The sequence below is a fragment of the Girardinichthys multiradiatus genome, chromosome 15 (assembly GCF_021462225.1).
Source record: "Girardinichthys multiradiatus isolate DD_20200921_A chromosome 15, DD_fGirMul_XY1, whole genome shotgun sequence".
NCBI classification, from domain to species: Eukaryota; Metazoa; Chordata; class Actinopteri; order Cyprinodontiformes; family Goodeidae; genus Girardinichthys; species Girardinichthys multiradiatus.
In genome coordinates, this window is record NC_061808.1 from 32,165,957 (window position 1) to 32,184,318 (window position 18,362).

At 41.6% G+C, this 18,362-nt stretch overlaps 1 long non-coding RNA gene across 1 annotated transcript; it reads right to left on the minus strand.

Moving 5' to 3' along the window:
* Positions 1 to 792: 792 nt before the first annotated feature.
* LOC124882521 lies at positions 793 to 16,022 on the minus strand. Its single transcript, XR_007041921.1, has 3 exons — positions 15,838 to 16,022; positions 1,286 to 1,324; positions 793 to 1,089 (listed from the first exon to the last, which is right to left on the minus strand). It is a non-coding gene; the product is annotated as an uncharacterized LOC124882521 (long non-coding RNA).
* Positions 16,023 to 18,362: the final 2,340 nt, after the last annotated feature.

Below are 18,362 nucleotides of genomic sequence, written 5' to 3' on the forward strand. Positions count from 1 at the left end.
AATCTTTTGAGAAGGACCTGTATTATCAAACTTGCAGATGGCTGTCGTTGTGTTGATTCTAGGCAGTGAGAATTCTGAAAATGGCCTGGTTTTATGTGACATTTTAAATGTATTCCTTTTTATGCATCGATATGGACAAAACAAAAGTAATGTGCATAGACTTAGAAAAAAAATGCCTACTGTGATCTCTTCAGTAACAATAATCAAACTGTTGAGCTGGTGCCACAGTCTAAATACCTGGTGGTGGAGTCAGTGGTGGAAAAGTCCCACCATAATGTGTTTTTAAATTGAAAAGCTTCATACTTTTAAAAGTTTTGGTTTTATGAGGATGTATTATTATTATTGCATCTGTTCTTACCTTTATCTCTTGCACAGGTTACATACAGTTAAAAAGCTTATTGTAGACATATGCAGCAAAATTGGCAGCATAACCCTGAATGAACCATCTGACCTCTACAACACCAGATTTCTAAAGATGGCTAAGACCATCTTGGCTGACCGTGGCTTTCCTTAATTGGGAAAATTTTCCAAATTGTCACCTCAGGGACAAAGTTTACCTTGACCGGTCATATTTAACCCAGGACCAGGAGACTACAGTGCAGCACAACTGAGAAACAGAATTAGTTTTAAAAGGTTTATTGAGACTGAGTTTTCTGGCAGGAATAGGACTCCGTAGCCTTCAGGCTTCTGGAATCAGCTCACTATGAGAGAGAGAGAGGAGGATTAACGTCTGGTAAATTATCTTGAATGGTGAAGATGCAGTAATGTTTACTTTTTGGTGATTATATTGAGGCTGGGGATGAGTGAGCAAACCATGGAAGCTGAGGTTGGCAGGTCGGCATGTGGTGTGAGCAGGTTTCTCCAGTTGGTGTGAGCAGGTTTCTCTAGTTGGTGTTGGAGGATGGACAGGCAGAGCACGTAGAACAAGGAATGAATCTATGATTGGGTCCAGTGGATCCAGGGAGATCCGTGGGCTGTGGTAAATTAATTGAAGTATTCACCAACTTGTAAGGAGGCGGAACCACGGTGGGTTATCCTGGACGAGGGCTTGTGGTCAGAACCTTGAAGGTAATCCAGAGCAGGGCTCAGCTGACAGAAACAAAAACAGGGCAGGGTTAGCTGGTCTAATTACCACTCAAATTGAGTTAACAATCTGATGCTCCTCTAAGGTCTCAGCAATATTTGTAGCTCCTGTTTGATTGCTCCAGATGAAGAACATCTGTGTGGCTGCACCTGCCTGTCGCATCCTGGTGCACCCACACAACACCCACACAACACAACAAACCTGCACTCGTGGCCTGACGTGACCTTGCTTTTCATGGCCCTTTAAAGAAAAAATAGCAATCAACCATCACTGACATCAATCACTGGTTTTGGTGAAATCATAGTCCTTTGCATCACATAGTTAATTAATAGATGTAGCAGTGTACTAGAAAGCTAAAAGATCCAACAGTCATGGTACACGTGATTCTGTGTAACTAAATCACTAATTGAAATTGAGTGGGGCAGGGGTGTTCAAACCTTTAGCGGTGTGGAGTTTGGTCAATCTGGTCATCAATTCAGTGAAAAAAGAGGTATCAAACAGGTGCAAAAATGCAGCAAAACGTGTACATGCTGCTTATAGAGCATTACTCTTTGGAAATCAAAGTAAAAACTGCCATTATTAAGATATTGTTCTGGAGAACAGCCTACTTTGAGTAAAAAGTTGTTTGGAGAAGGGAAAACATACAAAGAAGTGCTAAAAATGTTCAGTTGATCTCAAATGCTTTAAAATGGAAATCAAAACCAGAAAGATGTAGAAAAGACATGGAAAACTACCATTTCAGTGTATTAAACAATAGTAAAAATAGGAAATAATCCACCTATGAACAGCTCCAGTGTGATCAAAGATTGTCTACAGTTAACTTTTGAGTACTGTAACAATTTGAAGATGCCTATTTCAAGCCAAGTTATCATCAAGAAACCCTTGCAATTTCCTTTTGTTAAAAACCACATGGGCTGAATGTGTTATGATTTGCCAAGGAACACATTCACAAGCCAAAAAAGAAATTGTGTAACATTTTCTGACCTGATAAAACAGATGATAAGTTTTTTTCGTACCTGGAGGCTGCAGAAAGTGTCTTTGAGATGACATTCACACATTGAAATTCAGGCCTTATATACCTTGTATACACAAGCTCACTCACAGATGCACCTACAGGTGTTTGGATTCAGGTGTTAACAGATACACAGATATATCTCTTTCTCTCTTTCTGCAGGTGTAGAAGCAGTATTCTAGGCTGTTATCTCCGGTTATCCTTCTTTCTATCCTTTATTCTTATCTCCTCTCCTTTTTTACTTTTTCTGACTTCTCTCACTTTCATTCTTCTGTTTTTTCCTTTTCATTTCCATCTCCTTGTCTATTGCATTTTAAATAATCCCAAAGCAATTTTTAATAGTGTTATATACACATGTGAACAAAATTGTTGGTACCCTCGGTTAATGAATGAAAAACCCACAATGGAATTATTAAAAAAAATAAACTCATGAAACAGGCCTGGACAAAAACGATGGTACCCTTAACTTAATATTTTGTTGCACAACCTTTTGAGGCAATCACTGCAGTCAAGCGATTCCTATTACTGTCAATGAGACTTCTGCTCCTCTCAGCAGGTATTTTGTCCCACCCCTCATGAGCAAACTGCTCCAGTTGTCTCAGGTTTGAAGGATGCCTTTTCCAGACGGCATGTTTCAGCTCCTTCCACAGATGCTCAATAGGATTTAGGTCAGGGCTCATAGAAGGCCACTTCAGAATAGGCCAATGTTTTTCTCTTAGTCATTCTTGTGTGTTTGTAGCTGTGTGTTTAGGGTCATTATCCTGTTGCAAGACCCATGACCTGTGACTGAGACCAAGCGTTCTGACACTGGGCAGCACATTTCTCTCTAGAATCCCTTGATAGTCTTGAGATTTCATTATACCCTGCACAGATTCAAGACACCCTGTGCCAGATGCAGCAAAGCAGCTCCAGAACATAACAGAGCCTCCTCCATGTTTCACCGTAGGGACAGTGTTCTTTTCTTCATATGCTTCATTTTTCTATCTGCAAACATAGAGCTGATGTGCCTTGCCAAAATGTTAAATTTTTGTCTCATCTGTCCATAGGACATTCTCCCAGAAGCTTTGTGGCTTGTCAACATGTAGTTTGGCAAATTCCAGTCTGGCTTTTTATGATTTGTTTTCAACAATGGTGTTCTCCTTGGTCGTCTCTCAGTAAGTCCAGTTTTCCTCAAACAACGTCGGATGGTGCGATTTGACACTGATATTCCTTGAGCTTGAAGATCACTTTTAATGTCTTTAGAAGTTTTTCTGGGCTCTTTTGTTACCGTTCGTATTATCCGTCTCTTTGTTTTGTCATCAATTTTTCTCCTGCGGCCACGTCCAGGGAGGTTGGCTACAGTCCCATGGATCTTAACTTTCTGAATAATATGTGCAACTGTAGTCACAGGAACATGAAGCTGCTTGGAGATGGTCTTATAACCTTTACCTTTAACATGCTTGTCTATGATTTTCTTTCTAATCTCCTAAGAACACTCTTTCCTTTGCTTCCTCTGGTCCATGTTGAGTGTGATACCAAACAGCACAGTGGCTACCTGTAGCCCTATTTATAGGCTCACTGACTGATTACAAGAATGTAGACACCTGTGATGCTAATTAATGGACACACCTTGATTTAACATGTCCCTTTGGTCACATTATTTTCAGGGGTACCAACAATTTTGTCCACGTGTGTATATCAAGCAGAGCATTATAAAGATAGCTGTAATGCTCCACTTGTGAAAGTAAATCTGCTGGGTTTCTTCTTGGCACTCAGTGAACAATTCTGAGTGTAAACCGGACAGGACACGTAAAAAAAAAAAGAAGCCATGTTAGCTTATGCCGAAGAGGAAATGCCTTTCAAATGGGTATGTTAACAAGACAGTGACCACAGAAACACCATGAAAACAACATCCCTGTTCCAGACCAACAAGATCAAAGTTATGAAGTAACCTGCCCAAGAAATATTCATAGACTTGAATGAACATTTTAGGTTATTACCATGATCCAATGTTCCAGAGCCTTCAAACAACAAATTCATTTTAGGAAAAATATTTAGCATTCAGCCCAAAATAATGACTTTTTGCGACTCTTGTGTGATAGAAATAGGGAAAATTAAGAAAAAAATAACCCCACACATACTTTATGCATATTGTTTAGGTGAATGCTGCCTCTCTTTGGTTCCATAATCCTAGTTGCATGCTCTGAAATCACACACAGCATTTAATTTAACTGGATCTACCTGAACTATAAATGACAGGATAATCCATGAAGAGGAGGATTGGTGGCCACAAGTTCATATCAGAATGAAGTTCTGTAAAGGGGTCAATCCTCCTCATCCAGACGGCAAATGAATCGTGTTCATTTGCTAATCCAACCGTCTTGTTGTTGTAGGCACCTATGAGGACCAATGTGTAAAAAACTGAAACCAAATTTAAGGCAACTAAAGCAAAAAATTAAAAAAAAAAATCATAAAAAAGAAAACTAAAAAAACAATGTCCAGGGTTCACCACTGAAAGCTAGAAAGAATGGATGGATGGATGGATGCACTAATAGACACACTAATAGACACACTAATAGAGGTATACAGCCTGCACCCATTACATTTTCTTTCAGATGCCCATGTGATTGTGATCTAAAAGTGTAAAAATCTGTGGTTTTTATTATATGATTGTAAATGCATTAGAAGGTTATTTTATTAATATTGTTGTCGCTACAAAAACAGTACCAATGATTCTTTTTCTTGACCTCCCAAAAGATGTCATCTTGGCTCCATTACAGGAAAGAAAATATAATTGTGTTTGAAAAACCACAAACTCAGCATCCCCTGTTCATTGTTACGAAGCCCATTCACACTGTTTCCCTCTCAGGTTTCCTCTCTGTTCTCGCAGTTCTACCTGGACAGCCGCTGATAACTGACATATTAATGCATTATGGAATGGACAGAAACACCACTTGTGTTTTTATTCTTGCTGTAATAAAAACCTCTGCCGCAGAGGAGGCCGTCTTGGCATGCATAACCAACTTTTCTGAACGTCCCCTGACCTTAGGAACAACAATAAGCTTCCTGGACATTTGAAAAATGGCTCTCAGTTCTTTTCCTCACATTAATTAATTTATTTTTCCTTTCCAGGTTTCCTTGCCCTTTACAGTCTTGCACACATTTAGAGTTTGGATTTGTTTTGCACACCAGGAGAGCAATAGTCTATACACCTCTGACTACATTATGTCAGGTAATTATTATTATCTCTTTTATAGATATCATTAGAATGACAATATTTGTGCAGAAGTCTGCAATTCAGGAAGACAATAAATCCAAAGACTTAAACAAAAATAACCCTTTTTTTAAAACAATGTGTATCTTGTTTTTGCAGGAGCGCTTAGTAATTCTTGGGGCTGTGGATCCACTTCCAAAACTCTTTACTTTTGACATTGTTGAAAGTGTTTCCATCCTTCCCTATCCAATAGCTATATTTAGGAGACTACACTCTTTCCTCCCATACTGAAACATCTACATGTATGGATGGAAGGACTGGAAATCACAGGGGTGCAGCTAAGGGCTGAAGGCCTACATATGATCTATGTCAAGTCCATACTGCCAGGAATCTAAAGATGTTCAATGCAAGAGGTCAAGGGAAAGATTCCCACATATCCTGTACTTTTCTCTCTGGGGCTTTGCTCTATATATAGAGAGAGACAAATGAGGAGCTTGGTAAGGGAGGACATCTTAATTGATGTTCCTGAATGGAAAATGTCCCTTCTGTATGGAACTGTCGCAGGGGAACTCCCTAAAGTAATAGTTATAGAATATAATTCTGTGGGAACATGTACTCCTTTGAAAGGTTGACCCTCACAGTGCAATAAGCAGCACATCCAAACATATGTTCTTGTCCTGGTTGAAATGAGTTTCTAGCAAATCCTCATTCTCACATGATAGAGTTGAGCCACACCGTGGCTTTCCCAAGTTGTTCGGTTTCTTCCCCGAGTCTATAACATTAAACTCAGGATAATCAGTGTTGCCATCTCAGAAACGCTTGCCTTATGTAGTGGCAGTGAGTATTCAGACCCTTCAAGCAACTGTTTTCAGTGAAGTGGCTCCCTACAATTTTGTTTCTAATTTTGTTATTAGAGACTCTGAGATGACATAGGAACAAGCACAGAGAAACTACAGTAAATGTCTAGATAGCTTATGATTGTGTAAGGTGAACCCCCCACCCCTTGTATAGTAAAAGCGTAACTCCTTTTCCTGAGTTGGTATAGTGAGATTTTAAGCTCATTAATGTTGTCGAGCTAAGAATAATCTGAAATTGTGACTGGGGGGTAAAATACTCTCCAAGGAAGCCAGCTACTTGGCTGACCCCAGTAGAGTTTCTCTCCCTACTACTCTTAACATTTCCTCACGTTAGGAGCTCTCTTAAGTACAACAAAGTATTAGGGCTAAGCTAAGAGAAATGTTTTTATTTTTGGAATACGAGAATAAAGTGGAAATATTACAAGAATAAAGTTGTTATTTTTATGAAAAATAAAAAGCACAGTCTTCCATGCGTTACAATGAGGAATGTTGAACATCTACATGATTGTGTAAACGACTGTCGGTTTTAAAAAAAGAAACACAAGAAATTGCTTTCATAAATTTTTTTCTCGTAATGTTTTAACTTTAAATGAATACAGACCCAGGACCTCCTTGCTGCAAGGCAACAGTGCTACCAACTGCGCCACTGTGCAGCATTAATGAACATTTGGACATTAAAACATTATTTTCTGCATGGTGGCGCAGATGGTAACACTGTTGCCTTGCAGCAAGAAGGTCCTGGGTTCGATTCCCGTCCGGGGGTCTTTCTGCATGGAGTTTGCATGTTCTCCCCGTGCATGCGTGGGTTCTCACCGGGTACTCCGGTTTCCTCCCACAGTCCAAAGACATGCCTGTTAGGTTAATTGGTCACTCTAAATTGACCTTAGGTGTATGAATGAGTGTGTGCATGGTTGTTTGTGTGTTGCCCTGCGATGGACTGGCGACCTGTCCAGGGTGTACCCCGCCTCTCGCCCATAGACTGCTGGAGATAGGCACCAGCTCCCCCGCAACCCACTATGGAATAAGCGGTAGGAAATGACTGACTGACTGTTTTAACTTTATTCTCGTGAAGTTATGATTTAACTCTGGAAATATTACCACTTTCCTTAATACTCTGTCGTACTTAAGGCCTAAGGTGTTGTGAATCACTTTTTTCCTATTGAGGCCAAATTGACGTCACTAGGAGCTAGTTTTAGTTTTAGGATACTTTGTGAATACAGGCCCATTGGCTTCCATCTTTAACATTACTCTCAAACCGGTGACGCCCCTAGTGGAGAGCACAAAAACTGCAAGATGGTCCTGCCTTCTGAACAGTAACGTACACTCACTGGCCACTTTATTAGGTACACCTGTCCAACTGCTCGTTAATGCAAATTTATAATTGGCCAATCACATGGCAGCAGCTCAATGCATTTAGGCATGTAGACATGGTCAAGACGATCTGCTGCAGTTCAAACCGAGCATCAGAACATGGGAACAAAAGGTGATTTAAGTGACTTTGAACGTGGAATAGTTGCTGGTGCCAGACGAGCTGGTCTGAGTATTTCAGAAACTGCTGATCTAATGCAATTTTCACGCACTACCATCTCTAGGGTTTACAGAGAATGGTCCGAAAAAGAGAAAATATCCAGTGAGCGGCAGTTCTGTGGGCACAGATGCCTTGTTGATGCCAGAGGTCAACGGAGAATGGACAGGCTGGTTTGAGCTGATAGAATGGCAACAGTAACTCAAATAACAACTCGTTACAACCAAGGCATTTAGAAGAACATCTCTGAACGCACAACACATCGAACCTAGAGGCGGATGGTGTTCAAATTCAAAATTCTCATGAAGTTAGAATTTTCATAATGTTTTACTGTCAACAGTTAGAGTGGCTTTGGATAAAAAAAATCAAAAACTGTTGTTGACATGAAGAGTTCTTTTGCTTGTTTGTTTTAAGCAAATCTAATAAAAGGGAGATGCTAATCAGTTGTTGTTCTGGTTTTGACCCTATCCAGAAATCAGATTTTGGACCTTTGGACATGAAATCTGAAAACCGTGTATAGAAAATATAAAGAGAAGTGTTTAAAAGTCATTGATGAAGCTTCTATGTGTAGAAGAAGTGACTTGCTGGGACAAAAGGTTAAGAGGTTTATTAAATGTCTTGTTGGGGAACCTACAAGAAGAATTTAACCTTTTTAAAAAGACTTTTTATAAAAAGGGTATTTTTTAACACTCATTTGTTTTCATAAGAAATCTCTATGTTTAACTTACAGCAAACTAATATGTCATTTAATATGATGTATCACTGTTCCTGTTTCACTATAAGAACAAGTGACAGTAACATTAACACATCACAACTAACTTCGAGTTAGACTGGTATAGAAACCTGCTTTAATCCTAAGGGTCTAAAGTATATTCAACGTCCAGCTCATTTTCATCCACTGTGGCTTCAGGATTGTTTCATGTACTTCTTACACGACGCCCCAAATTTTCTGGTTGTAAAAAGGCACATAAAACAATATGAGCAGAGACTTGCTATTTACCTTTGTCTTTCCGGAACAGCTTCTGCTGGACGCTGATAAAATGGGCGTATTTGAACACAAACAGTCAGCCAGGTTCAAGGGTGGCAGCAACAACATTTGGGGGGGATAACGAGGTGGAAACTCTGACTTTTTTGTATTGAGAATGAAGGAAAGCAGAATCAGAGTTGTGCCTTGAACGGACTGATATCACTAGGGAGGAATTGTGAAGTCATGTTGGACATGGCAAAATTAATGGTTTACCAAAAAACATCTGGTAATATGATAATAGAGAAATTCCAAAAAAAAGAACTAATCAGAGCTGATTTTGGCTCCAGAACAGAATTTCTGGGATTTAGCAGATTTGTAATTAAATTCTATGTTTAAGTATTATTTTCTTCCTTTTTCAACTGCTATATTTATTAGATTTAACCAAAAACAATAGAGACCAGGCTTAATTCTACAACCTCCAAAGTTTTCATGTTGCCTCAGTTGGACCAAATTCTGACCCAATTCTTTCTAAATAAAAAAACATTTTGAGTTTTGTCCAGTGCAAGGCGACAGCCTTTCTCCTTACATTTTGTTATATAAATAGGAAATTAAATTATTTAGCCAAATCAATTTGACATATTTTGCTTTTATAATTGGAGTTGTACCCTTCACTTTGTATCAAGATGGATGAGAGTTTAGATACTGCTCTGCCCGATCACCACAAAAAGCATCTATTTTTGTAATAATCTTTATTATCTCCATCACCAGTTTTAGGTCTGGACAGGGTGAGTGAGGTAGACACTGGACATGTCACCTGTTAATATGGAGTTTTGACGAAAATTCAGAACGAAAGACTCACCTTCACCGCCTCCACCTTTCAATGACTCTTCTGTGCATCTTCCTGCCTTCCAATTAGCATCCTGTCCGCCTGACTCTCCATCCAATCACCTTCAGACGCCCCGCTTTTATAGAACCTTCAGCCGTGTTCATCCTCGCTTGTCAGCTGAGCTCATCAGCTGTTATGATGTCCGACTACGAGTCCGACGCTCTTTCTGGTCTCGCTCATCTCCCCGATGCGGGTCCTTGCCCCCATTCTTCCACTCCAACCCGCAGGAGTCTTCGTTTGGCCTCCTGCCATGTTCCTCCTTCTCCTACCTCACAGCTCGAAGAGGCTGGTATCTGCCCAGGTTTTGACTTGGATGCCATTCAGCTGGCTCAGCTTGCCGCACTCCTTCCACGCCCTGGCTCTCCTTCGTTTCCACCTCCACCTTCACCGCCTCCCGTCTCCTCATGAAAGCATCTCAGGATGTCCGCTCATCCTCCAGCCAAACGTCGCCGAGGTCGCTCAACCTCCTTGTCGGTTCCTGCTGCCACTCCCGGTCCCCTCTCCCCGGTAGCGGGTCCTTCCGCCTTCCTCACGTCCCCTTCTTCTCAATTGATACCTCCAGGTTTCCTCGCTTCCATTAACGCTCTTCAGGGCTCAATTTCCTCACTCATTCAGCATCTCCAAGGCTTCTCCTCCATTGCTGCCACGTCAGCGCCGTCTGCCCCTGCTGTTCTTCTGGGTGCCCAGGGTGTTCCTCAGCCCCTCCCTCCAGTGTTCACTCTGGCCGAAGCCCGGCTCGGACCATCTATAGGTGAGATGTATTTTTCTTTTTCTTTTCGCTGCTCCCTTTGTTTTAGCTGTCTAGGCGACAGTTCTCTCTCCTTTCTCACATACAGGCAGACCTTATGTTCCTAAGCACGCCAACGTGTCACCCCAGCTGTGCTCTAAGATTCTTCAGGGGCAATACATTAACTTGGTTTCCCTGATTATGCCGTCCCCAGAGGTTGATCATAAAATTGCTTCATCTGAAGGCTTCACGGCTATTTTTAAATCTGCTGATCCTCGCCTTTCCAAGGATCTTTCCTTCGGCGAGTTTGTAGCTGCCTTCAGCATTTACAGGGACACTATTTGCTCTTTTTATCCTGACTGCCGAGAGGAGCTCGACGACCATCTTTCCCTCATCATAGACCTTCACTTCTCTTAGGCCGCACTCTCTTCTACCAGTATTATAAAACCTTCGCCTCTAAAGCTGCGTCCACACTTGCTCAATCTGGTATTCACCTAGATAGGTCCGTCCTGGACACTAAGATACTCATCATGCTCACTCGGGCTTCCACCTGTTTCACCTGTGGCATGCTCGGTCATCAGAGCTCCCTCTGCCCTTCTCTTCCCTTCTCCTCCAATGTCCCCTCCCGCCCTCAACCGCTCCTCCCATCCAGCCCCCAGCCCCTGGACTGCCGAGGAAGAATAATTGAGGTAATTTCATTAACAACCGTCCCATATGCAATAATTGTAATGAAGGTGTTTGCTCGTTCGCTTTATGCAATTTTCTTCATATTTGCAGTTTCTGCAGGGATGCTCATCCCAAGTTCGTCTGTCTTCGCCGCTCATCTCTTCCCAGACCCCGTCAGGGTTTCAAAAATTGATTTCCCGTTACCACTTGACACTTGTTAATGTCCCAGAATTGGCCCTCCTCTTAAATTCTCACCCAGATAATTCGTTCTCTGATTTCCTCATCTCTGGCCTCTCTCAAGGTTTTTTCATAGGCAATTCCCCCTCTTTCACTCCTACTCTTGTCTGCCATAACCTTCAATCAGCTCTGTTTGAACCCGAAATCGTGGCTCAACTGCTTCTTAAAGAAACATCTAAAGGCTACATGATGGGCCAGTTTAAATCCCCCCCGTTTTCATCTTTTCGAGTTAGCCCCTTGGGAATCGCCACCCAAAAATATTCAGGAAAGAAACGACTCATTATTGATCTCTCAGCCCTCCACTCCGGCCCGCAGTCTAGCATTAATTCTATCATCCCTAAGCCCCCTTTCTCCCTCTATTATGCTACGGTTGATCATGCCATCGCGCTTATTAAGGCAGTGTGCCCCACTGCCCCACTGGTGCTTGGGTTGCTAAAGCTGACATTACAGATGCCTTTAAAATCATCCCGGTTCATCCCTCCCAATGATACCTGTTAGGCGTTAAATGGGATCGCCGTTTTCATTTCGCGCTCAAGCTTACCGTCGGTTGCAGGAGTAGTCCCCCTCTGTTCAACAAGCTATCCAAAGCTCTCTGCTGGATCCTCCTTAATATAGTTAGGATCCCCTCTGTCCTTCACCTCTTAGACGACTTCCTTGTCATCGATCCCCCCTCAATCTCCCCAGGCCCCTCTCTCCCTTGACTCATTAAGTTATTCCAGCAGGTTGCCGTTTCTCTGTCCACCGAGAAGACGTTGGGCCCAGCAAAAAAGCTCGAGTTCCTCGGTATTCTGCTGGATTCAGATACCATGATAGCCTCTTTGTCCGAAGATAAGCTGTCCCGCATTCGGGAAGTCTCCTAGTCTCATGTTTCCTCCGTTGTCGCTTCCAAGCGGCAACTTCTGTCTCTCTTAGGCCACCTCAATTTCGCTATGCGCATTATTCCCCAGGGCTGTTCGTTTGTCTCCCGTTTGCTAGACATCACCAACTCTGTCCCCTCCCTGCTTGATTCTGTGACTCTAGATGATGGTTGCCGTTCAGATCTGAGTTTCTGGTCCCGTCTCCTCAGGGACTGCAACAGCATTTCCTTCTTTTACGATGATGTCATTCAGTCAGCTGATTCAATTCAGTTTTTCACGAATGCAGCCCCGTCCGTGGGTTTTAGGGTTTTCTTTTCAAGGGGAATGGTTCACAGGCACATAGCCCGCCTCCCCTTCCTCACAATGAATCTTCGGCGTTCTATGAAATTATTCCTATAGCAGCAGCATGTTGCATTTGGGGTCACCTTTGGAAGCGGAAACGCATTGCAGCTATGTGTGACAATTCGGCAACAGTGGAAGCATTAAACAAAGGCCGCTCTGCTTCAAAGTCCATAATCCCCTACCTTCGCAGTATTACTTGGCAATCTGTTTTAAATAATTTCATCATCTCAGCCCGCCATTTTCCTGGTCTTTCTAATCTAGCTGCTGACGCTTTATCCCGCTCCAAATTGCAGGTTTTCCACAGGCTCTGCCCATCAGCCAACCTGCATCCCACGCCCCTTCCTTCTCTCCAAGACCTGAAGCTGGATTGAATCCATCTCTCCATTCACTTCTCCAATCTGCTTAATTCCATTGTATGTCCGGTTTAGCCCCTTCTACTCTCAAATCTTATTCATTCTCTTGGCGAACCTTCGCTAAATTCTGTTTAGCATATAACACGCCCCTCTGCATTCCCACTGTTTTAGCTTTTCTAACCTACTGTTTCGAATACCGCTGCTTTAAGCTCCCCTACATTTGGAGTCTTTTAGCTGGCATAAATTTCTTTTCTAAACAGTTCCTCCCTGAATCAGCTCCCAGCCTTTTTTCAAACCATTCTATTAAGCACTTTCTTAAAAGCACTAGCAAACATTGCCCTCCTCAGTCCGATTTCCGTAGGCCCGTCACTATTTGTTAGGTATTATTCAGTCAACTCAGAGGTAAGAACAATACAAAGTGAGTTTTACTTGTGACAAGGGTAGCCCACTTTGCAGTGCAACTACAACGTTTTTGACACCCTATCTCTTTATTTATATGCACAGTTCAACAGACAGTTCAGACAGGGTGTATGTGTGTATGTGTGTGTGTGTGTGTGGCTGGTAGGAGGCTGGTTCTCTTGGGAAATAGATAACAGGGATTTCACACACAGGAGGGAGGACTGCACTCAGAGACAAGCTGCATACCAAAGAGCAGACTGCAGGTGGATTACAGCACAACGTTTTTACATGAGTGATAACAAGTCCTTGCACCCAGCCAACACTATTCCAATCCTAAAAGTGCTCATTTCAACTCTCCATTCAGGCCCCCTCTCCGATTATCTTAAATTGCTTCTTTCTAGTGCTTTCCTTTTAGCGTTCTATGGTCTCTATGGTGAATTCACCTCCCCTTCTAACTTTTTTCATCCTTCTAGGGACTTATCCTTCTATGATCTAAAGTTCTACCCAGACCACTACAAACGTTTCCCTAAACATACCAAAGGAAAAGGTCCCTGCTTCATTTCCATCACCCATCTCAATGGTCCTTTTTGCCCATTCCTGGCCATGTTCAAGTTCGCTCTCAAGAGACAGAAACTAGGGCCTCCTAACATGCCCCTTTTCCTCACTCCAGAAAAAAAAAATCCATGACCTCATCTTGGTTCCTCAAACATTTCAAACAGGTCCTAGTTCAATGCATCATGCCTCACAGCCGATTTTCATGTCATTCCTTCAGAAGAGGAGCAGCCACTACTGCAGCAACCCAAGGTCTCTCCTCAGCCACTCTCCAGCAATTGGCGCTGGTCCTCTTCATCTTTCTCTTCCTATGTTTGCCCGGATTTCCACATTGTTCTATCTGCTCAACGTTTTCTCAGTTCTCAGATGAAAGCTCCCTTCAATTCCTGCTGGTGATTGGCTTTATCCATCATTGATTTTGCTCAAATCTTCATTTTATTTGTAGGACTCTTCCCTTCAGCACCTACCAGTTGTATCTAATCTTTATTCCTTGCTCTAGATCACCTGTTGCAGGTACTTTTCTATTTGTTTCGCCCTTCTTTAATCGGAGGCTGATTTTTCCTTGTTGTCTTAAGCTTCTCATTTGATCATGTCTATTCTCCCTCCTCCTTTCTGCCTTCATGTTCAATTTATCTTCCAACCCTTTATTAATAGATCTATATTATAACTTTATTTCATATCTTCATCTGCATTTCCTTCACGGCATTTTCAGCACTCCATAGCTCTTCCGAAATATCTTCATCTCACTTTATTTCCCCCTTCTTTATGCAATCCTATTTCCCGTTTCATTTAAACTTCTTCTTCCCTTAATTACCCCTCTCATTTCCTGCCTTTATTCCTTCAATACCCGATCTATCTATTTCTTATGCTCAGCTGATCTGTTGATAGCTTTATTTCATATCTTTATCTGTATAACCTTTGCGGAATATTCACATCATCATGCATTGCCCTCACAGCATATCCATGATCGTGCATTGCCTTTCAGGCATTTTCCTTGCTTTATAGCCTATTTACAAACTTCATTTCTCTGCTTTAATCCTTCCCACGCCTTTCGCTTCTCTCTTCCTTACTTATTTCATTCCACTTTACTAATAGATGCCCCCTTTAGTACTCAATTAGGCCTCGTCTCGGCCTCTGCCCTTATTTTGTGGGGAAGACATCTCTAAATCTAAACCTTACAAATGTTCATTTTAATCTCATGTCATTCCCAGCATTCATGTCTTCCTACCAGGTCCGAGCGCCAAAGAAATAACCATGTAATAACACATCATTAAAACTTTTCTAATTGCCATCCCTTTTCCTTGTGAGTCTTTTCAGATTGAATTAACAGTTAACCTACATCGGAATCGGAGGGAGTAACTCTGTGACTGTAAATACGAGTCTAAAATCTAAAGACTTTTAGCAACCATTACAGGGCAAGTGATATCGTTTTTCATAGATATTCATCCATTTTCTTTTACTAATCTTGCCCTTGCAGAGTTGCAGTGGACAGTGAGAGATGCTAGCCGGACATGCCACCACACACACACACACACTCACTCACACACACACACACACACACACACACACACACACACACACACACACACACACACACACACACACTGAAGGCCAGTTTGAAGTACCTAGTTATCCTAACATGGAGGACTTTTGGACAATGGGAGGAAACTAGATGAACCCACTCTGTAAGGAATTTAGATCCAGGACATTCTTGCTGTCAATCATGTTGCTTTAAAATGTGCTCAATAGTTAGCTTGCAAACTAAATGTTTAATTGAATCTGAAAACTGAATCTGCACAGGGTCTCGGATCCCGATCCAAAACACACTGGTACCGAGGCCTGACATTGTGTGCTGACACTTGATACATGGCTAAAGCAGTGTAAGAATAAAGATTCCTCCAGAACAATCTCAGCTCGTATTTACCTTTTGTTTTTACCCATGAACTTCTTCATTTAATTATTTTTTTAAATCAAGAATAATCAGGACAACAAGTGAAAAAGATGAAGAAAAAACATTGAAAACAGCTGCATTCAGAAGGTGACACTTTTGGAAAAGCGAAGTGGCTCTCCAGTCATCACTTCCGATCATCCCAGGATATCTGGTCCACACGGTTACATTTCAATCAGTTTCTAAAATTTTACTTGATTGTTGAATATGTCAAAATATCTGTTTTTCTCACCTTAAAGTCCAGTTTCATGTGGAGAAAAGATGCAAACACCGCAGAAAGTTTGGGAAAATATCCATGTTATTGTGAACCAGGCCAGAATCACTTGATCTATTCAAGTCAGTCTCATCTTAGTCAGCAGCAGCAGCTTTAAAGCGTCCCATGCTAACAATAGGTGTTTACAGCTGACAGCTTCAGTAAAATGTAGACGTTTAGTGTTGAACATACTTGGCCTGCTCTCCAGTTAGGTAAACACTCTTCTTCCTGATAGTATCTTGTTTATAATCTTTTACCTATCAGGGGCCTACAGAGCAATTGTTATGAAATGAGGATGTGCCAAAACAATATGCTTGTACTTTCATTATTTGTGGGCTGTTGAAGAAAAAGGAGTCAAATCTTTGTCAAAATATTTTCAAGAGCTGTTGCCAAAGTTGAGATATATTTCTCACTCACACCAAGCATGGAAGTGCACCAAATATCTGATTTATAGTGAAAGGTAAACTCATAATGTTGGGATAACATAGGATGGATAAACACCACATTTGGAATTATTTTAGCTGAGGTATAAATCTACATGTGAGCTAGACAGATTGATCCCTCTTTAAGATTCAGGCTATAATCCGTTTTAAATGAGTAAATGTGAAGTTCACATTTTTGATGAAGTCATCATTTTGTTCTGTAGCACAAACACAATGTCAAGGTCAAACATGTCATAACCTAAACTGTAAACAGAAGTAAAAACAGATTGGTTTTGGTTCCTGAAAAGGAATCTTTGGGTCACTCAGTGGCGTCGTCTCAAAACAGAAAAACTGGTTGTTATGAAAAATGGAAGATCAAAATGATCACACTGAGGTGGAGCTGGTCAGCAGCTTCAAGTTCCTCTGTGTTTGTATCACTGAGGACTTATCTTGGACATTACATGTAGACACTGTAGTCAAGAAAGCCCGATTCTACTTCCAGAGAAGGCTGAGGAAGTTGTGTGCTGCCCTAAGCCAAATTTTTGACACTTTATTTGCTTATTTATTTTACTTATTTATTGCTTTATTTATTGTATTTTTTTATTGCACGTTACTAGTACTTCTTGTTTGTTGGAACTCAGTGAGACAAAGGGTAATAAAGCTGTCTCCTCTGAGCAGAGGGAGAGAAGAAGGGGGAAAAGTTTCCAAGCGTCCGTGGATAACTCAGGAGAGCGGTCAGTTTCGTCCTCTGGCCTCCTTGGCAAAAAGGAACAATATGACGGACCGTCAACAGTCGACTTGAACAAAAACAAGGATGGCAATTCCGTCTCCTTGAAACCTCCGTGTGGTTTTTTCTTTTGTTACGTGTTAAACTCATGCCTTCGATCGGTAAAGTGAAATTTCTGGCCTTCCTATTCCAAAAACGTCTTTCATGAATTCTTCTTCTCCTTGGCCAATGGGGGAAGAATGAATGAAAGTCCACGTGGGATTTACTTCTCTAGAATGATGCTCCAGTTGCGTAGTAACCGTGTCTCGGTTTCCAGTGTGAAAAGCGAGGATTAAAGGGAGCTCATTTTACTATATAGTCCACTGTGACGTCAGAGCTGCGACGCCCCCGTCCCACCAGCCACGGTGCCCGCTGGGATTTGTAGTAGCGGACTATCCTGGGGTACAAAATGGCCGATGAAGGCATAGTGGCATACAGCAACATACAAATGGTTCAATATTCAGCAAACAAATGGTCCAACAAAGTGATTTAACTGTTAAAACAATACAAATACACTTTATTATAAAAATATATTGAGTTAACTTACCTGCCTTTAATGACAGCTTCACCTTTACCAGCTAACAGTTATAACTCTCCTAGGAAGGCTTTCAAAGCAGTTTAGTGGTGTGTTTATGGGCATTTCTGGCCATTCTTTCAGCGGAGCATTTGTGAGATCTGGCACTAATGTTGGATGAGAAGGCCTGGCTTACAGTCTGTGTTCTAATTCATCCCAAAGGTGTTCTATCAGGTTGAGATCAGGACTCTGCACCACACCAAACTTGCTCGTGTCTTTATGGACCTTCCATTGTGCACTGGTGGCACAGTCATGTTGGAACAGAAAGGGACCATCGCCAAATTATTCCCACATAGTCAGAAGCATAAAATTGTCCAAAGTGTCTGTGTATGCTGAAAAATTACAAGCTTCTTTCAATGGAACTAAGAGGCCGAGTCTAACTCCTAAAAAACACCATAATCCCCTCTCCACCAAACTTTATGCTTGACACATTGCAGCCAGGCACGTCCCGTTCCACTGACAACTGCCAAACCCATACTCGGCCGTCGGGTTGCTAGAAAGAAAGACATGGCGTGCCTAACACCACTGCATCTGAAACTTAGCATTGCACCTATTGTTATAAGGCAAAGATGCAGCTATGAGCCTCAGCAAGAAATGATCCCATTGCTGTTGTTCCCAGTCTTGTCTACTTTTTTTTTATACAATACATGTTCGTGTTTTGTTCAATAATTAATCTGGAACAATTTTTTTCCTCAGATCTTGCTCTTATATTGAGTCGTTTGCTTTTATTTCTAAATAAAAT